Raw genomic sequence first — 15,734 nt, 5'->3', positions numbered from 1 at the left:
TAGAATATGCCTTAAGTTTCCTTATCTACAAATTGGAAATACTTATGCCTATTTGGTGAAATTATTGTAGACTTTAATTTGTTAATATATATGAAATACTTTATGCCTCAAAAGTACTATGGTTGTTGTTATTTTATTATTTTTGTCTATATTATGTTGGCTATCTCATAGGAATATAACATACTTCTGTCAGTAGAATTAATAAGGAATATTGGCCTTTGGAAGCAGAAGGGAAGAAAATAATTTTTATAAATAATGATTGCTCAATATTCCTTTTACCTTTACCTTTTATTGGCATATCACATAGTCATCCTCACAATGCAAACGTTGCTTATGCTTCCTGGCTCATCCAAGTCCGATTGGAACAAAGTTTTCCAAAATATATCGCTCAGCTGATTGAGTTCCTGCTGCTTGCAAGATTTTAGCCAGAAATTCTGTTTGTTCTATTTCTGTCAACATGGAATCTGATTGTCCAACAGTTTGTGTGGACCTGCACATTTTGGAAAATGTGTTCTGCTTCTCAGGGCTGCTTTGGAGTGGCGTAGAGTTCACCAAGGAGGCTCTAAGCTCTTCTTGTCTGCCCTCTGTGGTATGCAGAGTGTGGACTCTGCTTGTTTCAAAGGACACCCCTCTGAGCCCTTGCCTGTCCACACATGGCACATTGAAGGACACTGGGACACATGCCAGTCTTCTGGCCCGAAATCAGCATGTGTAGCCATGCTAGCAGGTGCCCGACTTACTGACCCTGCTTGGATACTTCTTTGCCATTGTATGATTGGACTTGGGGCTGGACTTGCAGTACTTTATGGCTTCTCTGAACTCCATGGATCCTCTTCCCCCGATGCCTCCCCTGGCCTCCCACCATTGCCTGTCTCAGTGTGCAGGAGAAACGTCACACTGCCGCTTGGCCTGTCTCCTCGTCCTCCTCTGCCTTGTGGTACGAGCCTGCCTTTGTCTCAGCCTGGCAGGAAATGGTAAACATCACATCATCCTTCTCCTTAGTCGGGACTTCCACACCCATCAACTGCCCCACCAGCAGCCTCACCAATTCAAGCAAGCATTTGTTGAGTACCTAGTGTGTGCTAGGGGCGTGAAGTTGATTCAGAATTGTTACCTGCCTGAGTCCTTATCTCATGTGTTTTCAATGAGAACATTCTGGGGGCATGAAAAAATCAGTTTGTTGGAGAACTAACCTCTAGTATTCAAAAGGAAAAAAGCATGAACATGTTAATGAAATTCACTTGATAATAAATTAATATGACTACAAATTACACTTAGTAAGTGCCAAAGGGAAAGCAAGGTGATCAAAATATCGGCCTCTTGGGACTATGTTAAGGAAAATAATTTTAACGTCTTCTCCCTAGTGGAAGATGACTGTCTTTCTGGAGGAAGTGCTCAGGTTCATCCATTGTCATTTCCATTTGTGAGTTAAGAGTAAGGTTCTTCATCCAACAAGAAAGAACTATTGAGAAATAGAAATAAGCTTGGATGTATATGGCTCAGATGTTTAGATCGTGTAAACACATTTCCAAACACATTATGCAAACACATGCTCCTTGCTTGAAAAGAGTGAATACTAGTTCTAATTAGAAGATGGTAGAAATTCTGTTTGTTTCTACTTCACAATAAAGTTAACTTCAGAGCCTCATGTTAGAACTATTGATTCGTCCTGAGCAAAGAGTACAGCACACCAAAATGTACCCTGGCCTCCACAGTTTGGAGGATCAGTGGATCTTACAGGTGGGAAGTGGCAACCTCCTCCAGCCTCTGTCCCTGCAGGAATCCCTTCTTCGGTACCCCTGACAACTGTGGTCCTGCAGCCTCCTGCTAAAAATTTGGAGAGCAAGATCTCTCTAACACTGGGGGCAACTTGCTGCATTATCAGATGCTCTCACTGTTTGAAGTTTCCTATGTCCAACCAAAATATTTCCCCCTGGTCCTCATTCTGCCATTGCTGAGAACAAGCACATGTCTTCCTCCTGCCCCCTACATTAAAGCTTTTCAGATACCCGAGAACAGTCATAGCATTTGTCCTTGAATCCTTTCTTTCTAGATAAGCATCCCCATTCCTTCTGCTGCACCTGGGATAATTGGGTTTATGATTCAGGACAACCTGGTTATGTTCCTGTGAATAACATGAGTGGAGAAAGAAGTCTCTTTTTACAGAGTGACACCTGGAATTATACACAGCATTCTAGATGTTGTCTGATAGATGTGAATAATAGTGGGGCTGTCCTTTCCCTTCAGTTTCTTTCATCAGGTCTCAGATTCTATTCGCAGATGAGGGTTTGGCTAGTGGATTCCAATCGAGTTGGGTTTGAATCTTGTCACCATAACTGTGGCTTACCAGATGTGTGACCCTGTGCAAGTCACTTAACCACTCTGAGACTCAGTTTGCTTCTTTCTTAAATGGGGATAAAGAGTCCGATTTCATAGCATTGTTGTGAGGAGCTGAAAGAATATTTGTAAGGCGCTTAGCACAGTGTTTGGTGAATGGTAAGCATGGGATAGGTGGTAGCTTGTGTCTTAGTCATTATTAGTGCCCTACTACGGCTGTGAGTACTCCTGATATTACCGTGAGCAGTAGCTGAGCTGCAAGAGCAGCAGGGAGAGCAGTATCGCACCGATGTTCCTGTTAAGCTTGTAGCCAAATAAAACTTCCCTTTGTCCCCCATGTATATTTATCTCAGGCTCGATCTCCCCAAATATTGTTGCTATGCAGGTAATTTTTTTTAAATGCAGCTACTTTTTAAAAAGTAGTTTAAAAATTATTTTGAATTTCCCTTGTTTCATAGCTGTGTTTTGAAACCTAATGCAATGCCTATCTCTTCTCTCCATCAGATTTCATTTTGTTTATGGCTTTCAACCTTGAGAGACAGACAGCTCATAGAAATCTGTGGTTATCGGCACTGTCATTGGTGGCGGTAGCTTTTCCGTCCAGCTTATTGTTGAAGAAAAAGACTTGGCTGTGTTCTGAAGTCATCGATGCGGTGGGAATGGGGCAGGGTCTGAGGCAGGGCCCTGCAGCACAGGAGCCAGCCCACATTCCCTACGAACTTACTGTGTCGTGGGGCTATATCTGCACTTGCGGGTCTAGAGACACCTGAGACAGGCCCTGCTGTTGAGAAGCATATGGTTTTGGGGGGACAGATTGGGTGCTGATCAGGTGAATGAAGATGCACTGTGGTAACATTTGTTGTGGATGTGATTGAGGTGGAGATTCAGTGAACTCTGTTCTCTGACTGTTGGAGCTGTGAAAGCTTCTCGGGGGAGGTGCCCTTAGAAAGGGTGGCAGCCGTTGAGGAGGTCGCTATGCTAGCTCCAGGGGACCCAAAGATGAGAGAGGCAGGGCCCAGCCTTTTGAGCAATTCAAGGTAAGCAGAGAAAGGATTTTCTTCTTTCCTTGCCCACTGTTTTCAGTTTCTTAAGTAAATGCGTAACCATCAGTGCCTGGAGCTGTAGCTGCCCTCTGCTTGCCTGTCCATCCTGAAGCGTTATGTCTCCCACGCCCAGAGTAAAAGTAAAAGCAGTGAGAGGTGTGTACGTATGTGTGTGCATGCACTTGTTTCTTCTCGTTTTTCTGCAGTTTATTCTCCCCTCCTTATGGGAGCAGTAGAGCCGTTTAAAGAATTTCTGTTTGCTCCCCAGCTTGGGGTTTTGGAGAGTGACTTGTGAATTGTCTTCCTTACTTTGGTATGCTCAATAAGAGGGCTTTTATTAGCTGTCTTTTTCACGGTGTCTGACACTCCTGGGAAGGGAGAGCCGTATGCTCTAAAGATGAGGATGGCAGCAGGTCAGCAGAATGGGTTGGGGTTATAACAGAAATGACAAATGGGAAGAGCAGAGTGTGCTAATGTGGTTGTTTGCCGTTCTCAGTAAAATTCTTCCTGCTACCGTGAATAACAGAACCATGGTTACGTGACGAAAGAGAGGTCAGTAGCCTGTGTTTCCATCTGAGATGTAGCTTTCAAATGTCATGGAGCCTTAGGTGAGTCATGTCACCTTGTCAGGCTTACTTAATGCTTCATCTGTAAATGGTGCTGAGGACCTAGCAAGCCATTCTTAGGGTACAGCAAATCTGGGCACCTGCCCTTGGGGCTGCCGCTCCTTTGGAAAGTAGGCAATGATGGAAGAAGCTGCAGCTGATAGTAACATGGGTAAGAGATTGTTTAAAATGATTTTGACCTAGGTCCACATCTCAGCTCTGCCACTTGGTGGCATGGTGGCCTTGGAGCAATGGGGTGAAATCCTTTGATTTGTTTCCTCATCTGTAAAACGGGAGTAACAATAAAATTCAACAGCATGGAGTTGTTCTGCAAGTTAAAAAGAGAGATTAAAGCACTTAACGCTGTGCCTGCCACACAGTAAAAGCGAGCGAATCATTATTTCTGAGCACCTCTCAGTCAGAACATTTCCTTTCAGAAAATCCTTTCCCCTTCAGCACTACCTCTTATTGTTTAATAGACCAGATTATGTTGTTTTTCTTTTCATTTGTTCAACAGCTTGTTTTTTTGTTGGTTTGTTTTGGAGACAAGAGTCTTGCTCTGTTGCCCTGGCAAGAGTGCAATGGTGTCATCATAGCTCACTGTAACTTCAAACTCCTGGGCTCAAGCGATCCTCCTGCCTCAGCCTCCTGAGTAGCTGGGTCTACAGGCACACGCCACCATGCCTGGCTAGTTTTTCTATTTTTTGTAGAGAGAGGGTCTCACTCTTGCTCAGGCTGGTCTCAAACTCCTGACCTCAAGTGATCCTTCCGCCTCCTCCTCCCAGAGTGCTGAGATTACAGCTGTGAGCCACCATGCCAGCCTGTTTAACAGCAATATTGAGCACTTGATCTGTGCTAGTGGCAAACATAAACACCACGCAGTCCTTGCCCACAGAGAGTTTGAATTGCAGAATTTCTAATGGTGGTTTCTCATCATTTCCGTGGCAATAGGCACTGTTGCTCCACCGAGGCTTAGGAAGCCAGACCCAAAGCCCGGGTTTTTTGCTTCCTTTCAAAGATTGTTTATTTCTTCCCTGCACCTTTCTTTGCCTGGAAAGGGCCATGGGGAAATTTCGGGGCTGGGGCTTGCAGAGCCTCTATATCTAGGCTCCCTTAATTGCATCCATAGCTGACAGCCCATGTCTGAGCAGCTTTTCTGGGCAGAGGAGGGGTACTGTGGGAATTCTAGGTAGAATTAGGCCACCATTTGGGGTCAGTTGCTTGAGGTTTTTATATCTCATCTTAGTGTGGTTTGAGGTATGAATTGACAGCAGAGGCTTTGAGGACCAGCCTTTCTACCAGGGTTGCCATCGTGTCCTCTACTTCATGCTCTGGGGCCTCCCTGGACAGGTTGTTTTTTCTTAGTAGTCAATTACGATTAACTTCCCAGCACTCCTGCAGTATATCAGCCCCTAATTTCTGCTTAACATTTTCAGCTAGGGCTCTATCTCGTCACTCTTGGCAGCCAACAAAGATTAACATATGCATATACTGCAACCCACAATAATTATTTTCTTTACAATTTTTCACATCCAACAGTCCATATTCATAAATAATTTCCCCGTAACACTCCTAAACCAGGGGTAGAATCATTACAAATTGTTTGGGAAGGAAGAGTGGTCTCCTTCAACTTGAGGAGGGTCCCCCAAGCCCTTGTCCACTGTAGCTTTATAGATTGTTAGTGTAAAATGTGCTTTGGGTTAAAAGAAGAGACATGCCCAGACCCTGCATCCCTGTGTTATAGTCCTGACTTTACCCCAGGCTGCCTAGTGCTTTTGTAAGGAGTGAAGTCTAAATGCCTGTGCTTTGCATTTATATACACTTCTTCCCCCTAAAGAGCTCAACATGCTCTCATGCTTGGGCGCTACTTGCTTATTCTCTCTCTCCCCCTTTCTCTTCCTCCCTCCCTCCTCTCTCATTCTCATATCCTCAAAATATTCCTGATTATGCAAAAGGAGACATGTGGTCTTGGGCTCATTTTTTATGATAATTCATGGAGTGGAGAGAGGTTTTGACTTTGGCCCAGGTTTTAAACTTGATTTGCAGTCGGGATTAAATCCCACATCTTCTCATCCTCAGACTTGTCAGTGTTTACTGGACTCCAGATGTTATTTCAAATATAAAACATGAAAGGCTGCTTACTTCCTTGTAGTAATATTTTATCACAAACTTCATATGTTAAATCAGGAATTTCAAGAAGTGTTATACCTATGAAGGATAATTTAAGAGATGGGAATTGCTGTGTCATACAGTGGCTGCTTCCGTGAGCAAGGGGGAGGCAGCTAATTATGCCTATAGTTTTTGATATCTTAAAATTTTAAATCAGTTTCTTGTCCTTCTTGTCTTCCTCTAAACTCTTATTTCCATTAAATTGTTCTTAAAAGTTACTGATTTGGCCCAAGTTAGTTTTTATATTTGACATCTGACATGTTAATGAATTGTAGAGTAATACACTGTCGCTTTCCATTCCTATAGCTTACCTTAATGACAGCCCTATGTCATAGTATGACTCACTTGTTCTTTCCCTAAGGATCCGGAAATAAAACCATGTTATCGAGAAGAGAAAATAGAATAGTCAAATTATCTATTTTTGTTACCAGGTTATGCTGTGATCCTTTTTTCATGTGGATATGTGGCAACATTTATAATATGGATACATGCATAACCACACATGTAATTTTTATGTTAAATATATACTGTTATCTATTCAGCAAAATTTATTGGCAAACTCCTGAATGCCAGATTTGTGTGCTGGGTTCTGGGAATCTAAGAGACATAATCCTCTTCCCTCCTGGAGCTTGTAGGTATTAATAAAGCAAGCAAACATACCTAAGTACCTACAATTGCATATGTAAGAAGGAAGTATAGCCTGGTGGTTAGAAGCTTGCATTTTTGGAGTTGGACCTGGGTTTAAGTTCTAGCTCAGTCATCTGCTAGCTGAACCTCTCACTCAGCTTCCTCATCTATAAGTGAGGAAATAGTAATACTGCTTACGGGGTTATTAAGAGATTTCAAGGAGATGCTGCAAAGAAAATGTCTAGTGTAGAAACTGGCATATAGTAAACACTTGTGACTACTATATTTTATATGTAATGAAAATTTAAATGAAATAAGCTAGCAAGCTGTGAAATTATACCTTATCAGAAATCTAATCCATAGAAGACATTTATTCTGGACCTTTTTAGGGATGTGGAAGGAGATCAGCCATCTGGTAGCATGGAATTATAAATGACACTTCTTCCTGTGGACAGTCTCCGCTGTACACTCAGTAAAGGAAGTAAACATTGTAGCTAATCAAGCGACAGAGCATAGAGAATTGGGCACTTAGCACTTATCCACTTTCAAAACGTCCAAATAAAATCATGGAAGTCTTCAAGTAGTTCTTTGAAAATAATGTTTAACTAAAAATGTCATTTGGTATAAGCTAATTGCTTTATTCTCTCATAACTTGCTAATGAATTGTCACTGAAGAACACAGAAGATTTTGAGTATAAAGAATGTGATGAATCCTTAGTGAGACTAAATTGTGTTTATTTTTCTCACTTCAAGCAATGCTTAAAGCTATTAATATATCTGGCCTCGAATGCAGGACTGAACAGTTTTACACCATTATTCTAAGAAATAGAAGTGATTGATTTTGGAGAATATCTTTTAGTGAATGTAGTCTGTACCCTGTGATGTTGGTGGTTTGGTTTTAGTTGACCTAGAAGTTACCTTTGTTTAGGCTGATGGTACTATATAGCTTGTATTATTCAGGATGAAACAAACTGATTTCTTTATATTTTAGAACTAATCTATCTGGGATTGGGTAGACCATGAATATTCTTTTGTGTTGTACATTAGCATATTAAGCTTTCTGAAATTAAAGAACCACTTGCAGTGTTAGGAGGCAAATTCCATCTGGCAGTATACCACAATTAGTAGATAATGAGGAAGTTTATCCTTTGTTGCAGAAATCTAACATGGTATATGTTTTCTGTTAATAGCTGTTTCTTCAGTGTTTAGGTTGACTAGTTTTCAGCACCTAGATGCTTCATAGCCCTATGTTGAAAAACTACCGTTTGTTTTTCACAGTTCTTATAATCCATGCCTCTCAACCAGATCATACGTGTCTGCCATTGTGTACATCAGAACATTCACCATTTTCCTGGGGTTTCATTGCTCTTTCTCTCTCTCTCCTTCCTGCCTGGCAGTAAAACTTGAGGTGGAGTGAGGGACCTCAGAGAAGATTGTAGTTGCATATCTCACATCTCAGCAAGAATCCGTGGAAAGGTCCCTGGAGGAAGTGGAGCAGTGTGGGATAGAGAAGCCCCAGAATGGAAGGATCTGGGGTGTCCACCAGCTCCCGTGGTGGTGGTGAACGAAGCACCTCATAGGGCCTCTAGAGGAGCACTTGCCTTGCACAAAGAGGGAACTCAGGCCAAGAGTGGAGGGACAGAGCCCGGACGAGATAGATGCTGGTTCTCCCAGCTCCATGGCCTGTGCGCTGGCTCCCTGGCGATGCCTCCTGCCTGGGCTTATCCTGTGTGGTCTCTGCAGTATTTTCCTGAATATTTCCTACTTGTAGTCTCTCTTAAGACCAAGACTTTTTTATCTTGTGCTTTTATAGTGATGAATTATAAAGGGGCCTCTCTCATCTTTCTCTTCTTTTATTTATTGATTGATTGATTGTAGAGATAGGGTCTCAGTATGTTGCCCATGCTGGTCTCAAACTCCTGGGCTAAAGCAATCCTCCTGCCTCAGGCTCGCAAAGTGCTGAGGTTATAGGTCTGAGCCACCGCACCTAGTCCTGTCCCTTCTTTTTTACTCTCCTCTCCTTTCCTTTGCTGAATCTCTACTCTCCGGCCAAGAGTCATTACATAGAAACTTAAGTGCAAGGTTGTCATCCACTGCTTTAGCAAATAGATGTTGACATCTACAATCTCAGACACTGTTGAAGGCTCTGGTGATAAAGCAGTGAACAGAGCAAAGTCCCTGCTGTCAAGGTGCCCGCCTTCCAGCAGGAAGAATAAACCTATGTGTAATTTGTCATGCGGTATGAGTACTAGTGTATTTCTTTTTTTCTGACACCAAATGTGTGGATTTTTTTCTGAAACCCTCACATGTTTTTTTTCCACACCAATTCTCCACATGTTTTTGCCTGGCCAGCTACAAATTTGAGGGTTCTCACAATCCCCTCCATTCAGGTTTGGTAATTTTCTAGAATGACTCACAGAACTCAGGAAGGCATTTTACTTATGATTACCAGTTTGTTATAAAGGATACAACTCAGGAAGAGCCAAATGAAAAAGGTGTATAGGGCAAGGTAAGGGCCAGGGCAGAGCTTCGGTGCCCTCTCCAGGTGTCCACCTTCCCAGCGCCTGCGTGTGTTCTCCAGCCCGGAAGCTCTCTGTAGTGTTGGGGTTCTTACGGAGGTTTCACTGAGTGAGCACAATGGATTAAATCACCGGCCACTGGTGAGTGAGCTCAGCGTCCAGTGAGGGGTGGCACTGAAAGTTCCAATCCTCTAATTCTAGCTTGGTCTATGGCAACCAGCTCCCATCCTGAAGTTATCTAGGCCTCTCCTCCTCCTCAACCCCCTTGAGTAATCTCATTAGCATATAAAGGAAGCATTTCTTTTTTTTTTTTTTTTTTTGAGACAGAGTCAGCCTCTTTTGCCCTAGCTAGAGTACAGTGGCCTTATCATAGCTCCCTGCAACCTCAAACTCCTGGGCTCAAGCGAACCTCCTGCCTCAGCCTCCTGAATAGCTGGGACTATAGGCGTGTGCCACCATGCCAGGCTAATTTTTCTATTTTTAGTAGAGATGGGGTCTCTATTTTGCTCAGGCTGGTCTAGAACTCCTGAGCTCAAGCGATTTTCCTGCCTTGGCCTCTCAGGGTGCTAGGATTTGTTGTATACACACACACACACACACACACACACACAACCACTTTCTGTTTACCTAATGTTCTGGCTTATTAAGGTTTTATGGTACCTATAGTTTATTTTGTAATGAAAGGAAAATGTCTGATTCCCTACTTATCACTTCATTCCTGGGATGAGATTTTTCTGTGGAGGTTTTTGAAAACCATTCCTGTAACACCTAAAGGAAGATGAAACTTGACAAAGCAGTTGTGTGAAATGGAACAGTTGCTTCTATGGTATGAGTTCGAGACACAAAAACCCAGTGGAGGTTGAGCCAGTGAGACCAGTCAAGGCGTCTATGATGTCAACTAAGAACGGATGTCTGTTTAAGTGGTAGGTGTTGCTACTTTCAATATGTGTTTATTCCTAAGTGAAATAAGCAGGTGCCACATCCTGAGAGAAGTACATTAGGAGAAACAGACTTAACAAGGGACAAATTTCAGCTCCATCAAAAAGCTAATGAGTTTCAGCCTCAAAAACAGGCTGAAAAAAAAAAAAAGTGATACTATGTGAGTTTAGCTCAGAAAGGGCACGTGGCAGAGTGGCTGAGTGTGGAGCCAGACGGCCTGGGCTTGAACCTTCTAGTTCAAGCTGGAGTTCACTACTGTAGCTCCACTGATCCACTGGGGATGCCCAACTGCTTTCTTTCTTCATGGTGCTGGACTTGTTTTGCTGGTTTCTTCTCCTCTGGCTCCTCTCTCTTGCCTCTGGGTTAGCAGGATTGCAGGGTAGCTGTTCGCTTTTGCTGGGAACTCTCCTGTTTATTTAGGGGAAGGGGGAGATCCTAGATGGAGCTTCTGTGACCTACTCTGGAATGTTGACCTGTCAGGGGAGAGACAGGTGCGCTGAGCGCCTGTAGAACAGGTGTGCTGTTCTGACCTGTCCCCCTGTGATTGCCTCTGTGCTGTTCTGACCCGTCCCCCTGTGATTGCCTCACGTTGAGTCAGTGCCGGATGATTTTCATGCAGGGTTGTGGGTTGTTTCCCAGCTCCTTGTTATGAGCTCGAGTTGGGGGCTGGATGTGACGCTTTCTGCGGAGGCTGTAGTTGTAGGGGACTGCTCCACCTGGGGCCACTCAGTGGAGCCAACAGTGGCAGCTGGGTGAGTCTATGTAGACAGTGGTCCCGGGTGACCAGGCTGTGGGCATTTGCACGAACCACGTCTCGGAGTAATGACTGCTCAAGGATGGAGTATCCCTCGTGAAGTGCTGGACCTCTGGGTGCTTCCGCCGGCCCTGTGGCAGTGGTGGAGACTCAGGGGTAGGGACCTCAGACTCGTGGGTGCACTGACAGAGAGGAGGTAGCCGCTTTTGAGAGTCCCCACTCAGTTGTGCCTACAGTGGGTTGCGGGCGGGGGCTGGGGGAAGAGTCTGAATGGAGAAAGGCAGGCACTCCAGCCCTCCTGGGCCCTCTCCCTGGAAGGAAGTTGGCAAGGAATGTCCAAGCTCTGGATCACACCAATTCTCCAGGGTCCTCTGTAGACTGGCAGGAGTTGGGAACTGTCTGTGTGGGAACAGGTGCCGTAAAAACCCACGGGCTGGAGTCCCTGGGGCGGCCAAAGAACACTATCGGGGGGCAGCAGTGTGGGGCCCACCGTCTGGGCTCCAGACTGTGGCTGTGGGGAGCGAGCCTGAAGGGGTTGGCGGTCCGGTGCGTTGATTTCAGGAAGCTCCCAGTTCAGTGGTTGCAGCAGCCCATGTGCTCATGTGGGTGGAAAAGCTCCCAAGCAGCTCGGAGGCCTGCTGAGTCCCGGAAGTGTGAGGGAAGCAGAAAGGACACCCGCCCACGCTCTGCGCCCGCCTAGAGCTTCTCCGGGGCTGATCTCTGCCAGAGTCTTTTGTCTTCCTGTTCTGCTCTGCAGCTTCTTCCCAAGAAATCCCCGCCAGACTCTGGCACTTTCCCCCCAAACTAGACCTGAGCTGTGTTTTCTCCCCTTCTCCTTTATCTGAAAGCTTTCCTTCCCTCTGGGACAATCGGGCAACCGATATCTCTAGTCAGCCATCTTCCCTGTCCCCTCCATCAACCTTTTTGTCAGTGTAGCTGTTGGCACTCGTTTCTTAGATTAGGTTCTTTAGAAGTTAAAAAAAATAGTGATATTCTAGGTGATATTCTGTTACTCTTTCTGCATTAATTACCTGGAATTCCTCTATGAGGAACATTCCCTCAGAACTCTCCTATTTCCCTGAGGTATAGTTTGTATATGGAAGTCAGAATAAATGCTTGGTGGTGGTATTTTCATGGTAAAAATGATAATGCGCTATACATATACAGAAGTGCCTCATTCTTTTTAATGGGTGCCTGGTATTCCACACCATGGATTGTGTCAAATAGCAGTCTTAAATAAGTAACTCTTTGCTGATTGACGGGAATTTGTCAAATCGTTTTCCTATTTTCCTTGTCAGGTGTTGGGTATGACAAAGAGGAGAAAGGGAAGTGTCCATCTGAACTACACAGAATGTCATTGTTGAGGCACCTGTGAAATGTGTCCTTGGCAGCCCTGAGCAAGTTGGTCACCCCTCTTCGTGCAGGCTCATTCCTCATTCAATGAGCCAATCTTGCTGATGCATGGTTCCATGACATCTGTGGACTTCCTTCTTCGCTAAAGATTTTTATGCCTTCCCTGGCGTTTTCAACAGGGGCAGATTTCTTTGCAGTAACACTCAAGAGTGTTGCTTCTTAATCTCTTCCTGAGAACTTTAGCAATACCTTGGCCTTTTAAGATTATTGGGACTGACACGTAGAAACTTGTGTTTTTTGCTGTTCCTTGGAATCATGCAAGCCTTGGAGGCCTGTTATTAGTAGTATTTTGGAGTCTGTGGGACTAGAGCAGTTATGGGCAGCAGTACCTTTGGAGACATCACTCGCATTGGTTCCTGTGTGGGTCTGGGCAGAGTCCCTGTGTTCCATGAGTTCTTCCGTGAAGACTCTGGTGTGCTGGTCAGTGGTGCAGGTGGGTGGTGGGGCACTGCAGCCTGTCTCCTTGCTGGGATGTGTGCATGGACAGATGGGCTGGCAATAGTCACTTAAGTTGTTTCAGCCCGCAGTAATAATCTTGATCATGAGAGACAATGTTAATTTTGATTTATTGGTTTTTCTTTCACAAATGGAATGCAGACACCCCCTCTCCCTGGTTAATCAGGTAGGGCAGCCCTAACAAATGACCACAAACTTGGTGGCTTGAAATGACAGAAACTTACTCTCTCACAGTTCTGGAGGTTGTCAGTCTGAAATCAAGGGCTGGCAGGGCCACCCTCCCTCTGGAGTCTGAGCGAGGACCCTTGCTTACCTCCTCCCTTGTGGTGGCTCTCAGAAGTCCCTGGCATCCTTTGGCTTGTAGCTGCCTCATTCCACCCTCTGCATCTTCACCTGCCTTCTCTGTGTGTCTGTGTCCTCTCCTCCTCTCATAAGGACAGCTGTCATTGGATTTATGGCCCACCCATAATCCAGTATAGCTTTATATTAATTACAAAAATTATAAATCTGCAAAGTTCCTATTTCCAAATAAGATCACATACTGAGGCTCTGAGTGAACATGAATTTTGGGGACACTATTCAAGCCAGTATACCTTGCTAGTAATTTTTCTGTTTTTTTTTTTGCAAAATGGCGAGTATTTCAAACAGTTGTAGCTATTCCTTCATCATGTTTTTTTCCAGCAAAAATAGTTTTATTTATAAGAACCAGATGAGCAGTCACCTAAATTGCAGACTGTTTTAACTGCTGCAGTTGTATTAGCAGGGGGTGACTCTCAGGGCTCTTATCACGTGATGAGTGTCATTTATTGAGTGCAGACTTAGTTCATTGGAATTGGTGGTGAAAGAGAACTATTTTGTTCTCATGCCTTCCCACTGGCAGATCAGCTCCTTCTTGTTCCTGGATCTAACTTGGCAAAAGAATTTCATCTTGCATGCTAGCATACTGTGAGAAACGTCATGAGAATTTAAACTGTCATTTGATGCAGTGTAATACAGCATGCAGAAAATCACCTAAAGCAGTGTAGTGCAAGAATTCTCAGGCAAGCATCTTAGTGTGGGAGAGTGTGGCCATTATATGGGACAGTTACACAGTTAATGATAACTTCGTTTATGCTATAGTGGATTCTTAGTGGCTATCTTACTTTAATAGAATAAACTCACCCAGCAGATTCTGATGCAATGTCAGTCAGGTTCTAGACACTGCTAGGAAGAAAGCTGTGCTGCTAGCTGTTATTTTCATATGTAGCTTTTCACATTTGCAGCTTGTCCTTTTATAATCAATAAGAGTTTACTAACATAACATGAAGCATTTAAGGCCTTGGAAATACTGTGGCCCTGCAAAGGAAGGAAGAATAGCCAATGACAGTTTCTAAGTACAGACTGTCCCTGACTTAACGTCGGTTTGACTTAGTGGTGCAAAAGCAATACGCATTCAGTAGAAACTGTACTTTGAGTACCCTTATGACCATTCTATTTTCCACTTTCAGTACAATATTCGGTATATTACATGACATATTCGGTACTTTATTATAAAATAGGCTTTGTGTTAGATGATTTGCCCAACTGTCAGCTAATGTAAGTGTTCTGAGCACACTGAAGTTAGGCTAGGCTAAGCCATGCAGTTCTGTAGGTTCGTGTCAGGACAGGACGTAATCCCATCCTAAATCAAGGAGCACCTGTACCTGGAAATGCTTGGAAGATAACATGCACTTCTGCCCAGGTAGTTAATATTTGCAAGACAGTACATTGGCCATGCTTAGAGAAAATGTGGTTCTTTAACTTCTGCCCTTGACAATATCTGGTGGATAGGAAAAGGGGAATACTAAGATAGAAGGGGTATTGGCCAGGCTTCTCTTGTTTTCAGTAAGCAGAGAGTAAGACAGCTGTGTGATTAGTTGTCTTTTTGAGCAACAAAGGAAAACAAAGAAATCATTATCCCTCAGCCTCCCCTGATTGGTTCTGGCTTATCAGAGCTTCTTGGTACCTCTCAGATTCTCTTTGCAGGGCTGATCTGATGTTGAGGCTTTATTCTGGCAACTGAAGTTTTAGGATTTTTGTTTCCATTGCACTTTTATCTGAGCCCTCCCTAGGAAAACAACCTGGCCTTTTGGCTGGCTCTGTAGGAATCTTAATTCTCCTTACAGCGACAGTCGCCACTCCTTCCTGCCTCCTTTTAGGTACTGCCCAGTTTCCTACACTTCTGGTCTCTCAGTGAGAGCACAGTGCAGTGCTTCAGAGAATGGGCTCTGGAGCGAGGCTGCCTGGCTGTGCCACTTGTCACTTACATAACTTACTGCTGAAACTGTATGAAGAGTACCTGAATTACTATTTGCAAATTGTTCAGAACTGTATGTGGCTCATAGTAAGTGCTATAGAAGTCTTTTTTTAAAAAAAGATAAACTATGTTCTGCATCATGATTGTGGTGGCAGTTACATAACTATACATTTGTCAAAACTGATCAGAAATGTGCATTTTAAAAGGGTAGATTTTACTGTATGTATAATAAAGTATACCTCAATAAAGCAGACCTCAAATTTTTTTAAAGGATAAAAAGTAAACTCTTTTATTCAATCAGGAAAGGGTTTATTAGGTGTGCACAGTGGGATTATACAAACATATCATTCAAAGAGGCTTGTGAGTCTAGTTGAGCAAAGCAGTGATCAGGTAGGATAAATTTGCCTATCGGTGTGTCAGGGTCAGAGGTGCTGCCAAGCAGTCACAGTCACGTAGGCAAGAAATGCGGGAGGGGCTTAGAGGTGGGGTTGCTTCCTGCAGTCAGGAAGACTTCACCACAGAGTAGGGACTTGGGGTGGGCCTTAGGGTATGGGTAGGACTGGGGGAGATGGGCATTTGGGAGGGTCCATGGGTGCA

The 15,734-nt window shown here is 44.0% G+C and overlaps 1 protein-coding gene across 3 annotated transcripts in view; it reads left to right on the top strand.

The window, feature by feature from the left end:
- Nucleotides 1-15,734, top strand: part of SUMF1 (sulfatase modifying factor 1) — a 77,814-nt gene that overhangs the window by 52,080 nt on the left and 10,000 nt on the right. The window lies entirely within an intron of this gene.

This window comes from Eulemur rufifrons, chromosome 7, assembly GCF_041146395.1.
Source record: "Eulemur rufifrons isolate Redbay chromosome 7, OSU_ERuf_1, whole genome shotgun sequence".
NCBI lineage: Eukaryota > Metazoa > Chordata > Mammalia > Primates > Lemuridae > Eulemur > Eulemur rufifrons.
This window is presented reverse-complemented; position numbering and strand designations above follow the sequence as displayed.